Genomic DNA, 6000 nt, shown 5'->3' with positions numbered 1-6000 from the left:
CCATTTACAGGTGATTTCCGAAATTATAAACTACCTACATACTGTTCTGTGGTTCGAACAACCCATTCCACCTAATAACTCTATTTCATCAGAAATGGCGCTTAACATTATGTTCGCCCGAGCCACTCAAATATTTAGACACATTCCTAAGCTTAACTTAACAGTTATAATCGTATGAATTCAGTAGCTTGAATCTTGATGCAACATGAACGAACAACAAAACTACGAGGGTCGTTCAACTCAATCCGGGACTTTTTCTTTCCAGGTTTAAATGGACGCCTAGGCTGGAGGTTTTGTATGCAGTAGAAACTGGCACCTGTGTCCTGTTACTGATATACGCCGTTCGTTTCTTGCGCTTCTTGATAGACCGTTATTCAAGATGGTGGATAACAGTGTGAACGTCTACGTGGAACAGCGTGTTGTGATGAAGTTTTTAGTGAACGAGGGCATAAAATCTGCTGAAATTTACAGAAGACTTCAGGCTCAGTGCCGTAATAAGACCTTTGAATGGTGTAAGCGCTTCAAAGATGGCCGTACCTCTATTACTGACGATCCCGGTCGTGGTGGATCACAGCCCACGGTAGTCATTCCTGAGAACATTCAGCGCGTGGAGCAGCTGATCCTGGATGAACGCTGGGATAAGTGAATAACAGTAGCTGGAGGTTATGTGGAAAAATAAATCCACTTTTCACACTTTGAAATTCGTTATTCTATTTGCTTTTAAAAAAGTCCCGGATTGACTTGAACGACCCTAGTTTAGAAAAATTATAAAAAACATATCCAGGTACGAAGTGTTTATTATCTCTTCAAACAACAACATTCACGTACACAGTGATTATCTCTTTAAACAACAACACTTAGGTACAAATTGTCTATTATCTATTTAAACAACAGCATTCAGGTACAAAAAGTTTATTATCTTTTTAAACAACATTCAGGTACAAATTGTTTATTATCTTTTTAAACAACATCATTCAGGTACAAAGTGTTTCTTGTGTGATCAAACAACAAACGACAAAAGGGTAAAACTATTAAAGACTAGTCGACAATGCGATTTATGAATTTTTCATCCGACTTTTTCTCGTGCAGTTGCTTCCAAACAATTCCAAACATAGCTCATGTATCACAGTAAGTGATTGGGAAAATATAACTTTTGTGCCCTCCCACCTGGAATCGAAACCGGGATCATGTAGAGAAATGACACTCGCGCTAGCACTAGACCAACATGGAGGGTTCATCACTGAGACTTGAGTAGTTTCTGAGTTATAAGTTGTTGCAGTGATGTGAAATTCGCGATTTTAAAAGGTGAACAGATATACAGGTTTTGTGTTTATATTGTATCTCATGCATACAATTTATCTATGTTTCATCAGAAGTGCAGTCAAACAGCAAGAAATTCAAGATTTGCTACCTGTAAAAGATTTATCAATACCAGATCAAATCATAGATTTGTACCTCTGACGGAAACATAAATCACATGTTATGAATATTCACAATCAGATGAATTTATTGATTGCAGTATTTCCAGAATATAGCATGTCATCATTTGCACCGTAGCCTGTATTTATGACGAGAGATGGCGGAATGGGGAATTGAAGACATCAGTCAGGAAAATAACGATCTTTTTGATAACTTTTTCCATCCCCATGGCCCAAGAATCTCTTTTAAACTATCTACGAATGACAAAGTGTGGGTGTCAATCACTAAAATTTTCCGGAAGCTAACACCCATAGAGTTCATAACTCCTACAGGTCGTACTTTAAATATCAGTGCGAAACTTTGTACACAAATTAGTCAACTATTAACCTCACTGATGTCTTAACAGCAACGCTATAGCCAGGAAAGAAATGACAGACGCGTTTCGCTTTTTGTACAAGATATGATTCATAAATTATGCACACTTTGCCCATTTAACATTACTGTCGTGTTATTTTGTCTTTTGCTACATACTTTATATCCACGCCTCATGACGCTTCATGATATTAAGTCCCAGTGAAGAGAAACCTTATAACTCAGAAACTACTCAAGTCTCAGTGATGCAATTTTACCCACCTGTTATTGCATAACTGTCGTCTGCTTTGTGCAAATTTGAGATTTTTAACTTGTGTCCTTCCTGAGATATTTGATGGTGAAAAGACACGATTTTCAAAAATTCGCAATGTTTAAAAACTTCAAAAACCAAGTATAAGGTTCTCTGATCTGAAACTTACTTGAGACATTGTTTACTATGTAGTCTCTATGTTGACAAAGAATTGAATGTGAGTCTTATTTATTTTGTTTCAAAATGTACATTCCAAAATAGCCATTTCTAGGTTTCCAACCTTAATGTTTAGAACGTTGAAAAATGAAACTCTAAAGTACGTTTCAACGTGCACAGAACACAGAATGTTGTCTATTCCATTACCTTTCATATGGTTTTGGTTTGAATTCATTATCTTTAAAACCGAAAAAGTTACAGCGTTACTTTAACAGAATGCACTAAAAAGTTCAAAATATGCTCAGGCCCCCATACAAAATGGCCGCTACGACAAAACCTGTGCGGCTAAAAAATAAATGAATACCCGTTTCCAACTCCCTGAATGTGGTACAAACTTAGGTAAAAAAATTAATAAAAAAAAAAAAAAAAAACTAAATTTTGTCAGCAACCACCATTGGTCAATTTCATTTGGATTGACTCTTATTGTTGTTTACGTCTTGATCATGCTATAACGTAAGACATTTGAACCCTCCATGCTGGTCTAGTGCTAGCGCCAGTGTCTTTTCTCTACATGATCCCAATTTCGATTCCAGGTGGGAGAGCACAAGTGTTATATTTTCCCAATCACTTGCCTTCAGTTATAATTTCACGATCAATTTTCTCCTTTAGTTTACAGAGCATACCTATGGGACGTTAAACTAAACAAAATTAATTTAATTTCATTACACGCGTTGTTTGACATCTTGGGAGTTCAAGAAGATGGAAGACGTGTCAAATCATATGTTATTGAAGTGAAGTGAAATGATAGATTAAAAAATCATCATTGACTCCTTGATGATTTTATTTTACATTTGCACAGTGTTGGAAATGAATTCTGCTCACGCTATCACATTAATTGAAAAAATGGGAATTAACTGAAATTAAGGAACTGTGCATCAGAAAGTATAGGGCACAATGTAAGTTATGAACCCAAAACTGATGTTATCTAGGGAGTCTCTAGAAACATCAATGAGCATAATAAAACAACAATTGGTGATCTGTTACCAAGAATTCAGAAAATAAGCGAAGAAAAGATATTTGGTACACAGTGAAATCACACCAGACTTTAAACTATAAGCACATTTTAATACTGCAGTTTGAACAATTAAATTCAGTTTTCTTAGTAGTTTTTAGTGTGTATCTGAGGTATTTTAAAATATATGATGTAGGTAATTTCACACGTGCCTATTATTTGATACTGCATTTACCCAGATACTCGCAGCGAATGAAATATAGATTCTGAAGAACAGAACACGCAACCTTTAACAGTTTCATTTTATATTTGTACATGTTGCGAACAAAAAACATTACAAAGTTTTATAAGAATGTATATAGTTTGTAAGTTTCAACACAAAAGCATCCCTCCAATGTTCATTGGTTTCGACAATATATATATTTTTATAAACGTTCAAGAATTCTGATCCATTCTTTTACTCTGGTCACACATAATAAGTATCATCTAAAAAGTCTAAACAAAAGTTTCCCAAATATATTGTCTTCAGAATCAGTGTTTAAACAGTTCAAAGGAAGTCAAAAACACGATTTCGCTTTTGAGCCATAGAAGAATTCTGAAGGTGAGTTTTAAATATCGTTATACCGTATCCATTATGATTAAGCACTCATAAAGCGTGAAACAGCTTACTATGCACTGGAATTAATTTAGATTTTAGCTTGTTGCTTAGCAGATTTATATACATAATATATTCAAATTATCACAGATTAGGAGTTCTCCCTTAACAATGCTAGATACTCTGATACCAAAAAAAATAATTTATGGAAATACACTCAACTTCCTTCAGTCAAAGGCATTTACTTCCTCTAATGTCAAACCTAATAGTACTGAATCACAAGCGTTTCCTTAATTAGGGACTATTTACATAGGAAATACACAAATAAATTATTTTATTTTAAAAAACAAATAATAAAATAACTGTAGTTAACCTTATAAATACAAATATGGTAAGGTAATGTTACTCATATAATAATAACAATACGAAGAAAAAAAAATTCAGTATGTAAGGAAACTCTGGCATAGAAGAGCAATGACACAAGATTAGTAAAATGCTTACTGTACATACTCCTATATAAAGCTTCAATATATATAAAAGTTAACAGAAATAAAATGTATATGGTAATTGCTACCAAATAAGAGATGCTATAGCACTTAAGAATTACACGTTATGCTTGTTGAAAAGAAAATTTTCTAACTATAACGCCAGTGTACTATCACCTTTTTAAAAAAATACCAAGCGTTAACGGACGAAAAACCAACGATTAACCAACTCTATATCTAAGGTTTAACTATCTCACACATACGAAAGGCAGCTTTCGTATTTCGCCTGATATAGTGTAATTATCAATATGTTTTGGCTTTTCAACAACACTAATAAACTCTTTTACTGAGGGAAAAATAGCTTAACTATAAATGACTAGATATTTCTCAAATTTTAAAAAAATATTGATACGACAAAATATATAAAAACAGATAAAATTGATTTTGTGTGTAACTATAAATACGTATCAGGAATAAATCCACAGGAAATAAAAACTCTCATCTTCAACAGTCACCTAATATTTGTATCACTCGCACAACTATAAAATAACTTGTTGACTGATACTGAGCGATCATTACAGATATTCTTTTCTCTCTTCGTGGGACGATGTCATACGATAGTACACTGCTGGAAAGAAAAAAAGAATTAAATACATCGTCTACTATACTAATTTACTGCTGCAATGAATAATCAAGTGAAAAAGTTGAAAACAGCTCCTGAAATGACGAAAGGCTACATACTAACAAGACACGTCGAGTCAGCAGTCGACGAAGTGACAGATTTTTTCCTAAAGCCCGCAAAAGGAATAAGTACTTAACTCCATTTTATAGTGAAGATTACTGTTTGACTAGCTGGGGTTCCGCCCCCAGACCCCCGCGCTTGCTTGGCCTATGACCTTGCACCTCATAAACGCACAATTCTGCAGAATTTCAAGTTTCTTTTCCTATTTCAACTATCTAAACGATAAGATTTTTTATCCCATGAAAACGCCCAATTATGGGATTTCTTCATGTCCCCTTTGGGCCCCTTAAAAACTAAAAATATTCACTTCTGGTAATTTTCCTATGGGTTAGACCCGAAAAGCTACAATCATGCCAAAGGATCCCGCTCAGAGCCTATGGAAATTCGGTTTCCGTTAAATTGGCTGCTATTGCAGTATGTTGTGTATTTTGGTCCTCTGATGAAAAGTCTCAAGGAGCACAAAGCCAGAAAATCTCACGTTTTTGAGATATACACTGATTTTTAGCGCCACTTAAAGCATACGCTTCCTGGTAAACTTAAAATAATAGTTAGTACTACTAGGGTATACTAAGGCTTAAGGGGTCACTGATTCCGAATTCGAGGTCGGTTAACCCGATGACGTCAGGTTCCAGATCATTTGAAGGTCAAATCGAGACGAAACGTTGCAAAAATCTGAACAAAAAGTGTACACACACACAATGAAACACAATGATTTTTTTTTTCTAATAACCTTTACAAATCATAAAGAGCAACTTCCCGCATCAGTTCAAACACTAAAATATTCATATATATTTCTAAATATTTCGATCAAATAATGAATATAGTATGTTCCCCCAATCACAGCTGTCTTCGATGTAATCGTTTGCGTTTTCACATGTGCTACTACTCACCGGAAACAAAAGATGAATAATTTGTTCTGTACATATTAAACGACCTCATATATCATAAATAATAATAATAATAATAATA

The 6000-nt window shown here is 34.4% G+C and overlaps 1 protein-coding gene across 5 annotated transcripts in view; it reads right to left on the bottom strand.

Moving 5' to 3' along the window:
- Positions 1–785: 785 nt before the first annotated feature.
- Positions 786–6000, bottom strand: part of LOC145674387 (uncharacterized) — an 80344-nt gene continuing 75129 nt past the window's right edge. For 3 of the 5 annotated variants that reach the window (XM_081744365.1, XM_081744362.1, XM_081744363.1), the window contains one exon: positions 786–4917. The gene's annotated coding sequence lies outside the window, so the exon portion shown is untranslated. The remainder of the gene's footprint in view (positions 4918–6000) is intronic. The other 2 variants (XM_081744366.1, XM_081744364.1) reach the window with 1 other exon arrangement.

This window comes from Thermobia domestica, chromosome 17 (assembly GCF_964235325.1).
Source record: "Thermobia domestica chromosome 17, izTheDome1.hap1.1, whole genome shotgun sequence".
In the NCBI taxonomy this organism is placed as follows: Eukaryota; Metazoa; Arthropoda; class Insecta; order Zygentoma; family Lepismatidae; genus Thermobia; species Thermobia domestica.
This window is presented reverse-complemented; position numbering and strand designations above follow the sequence as displayed.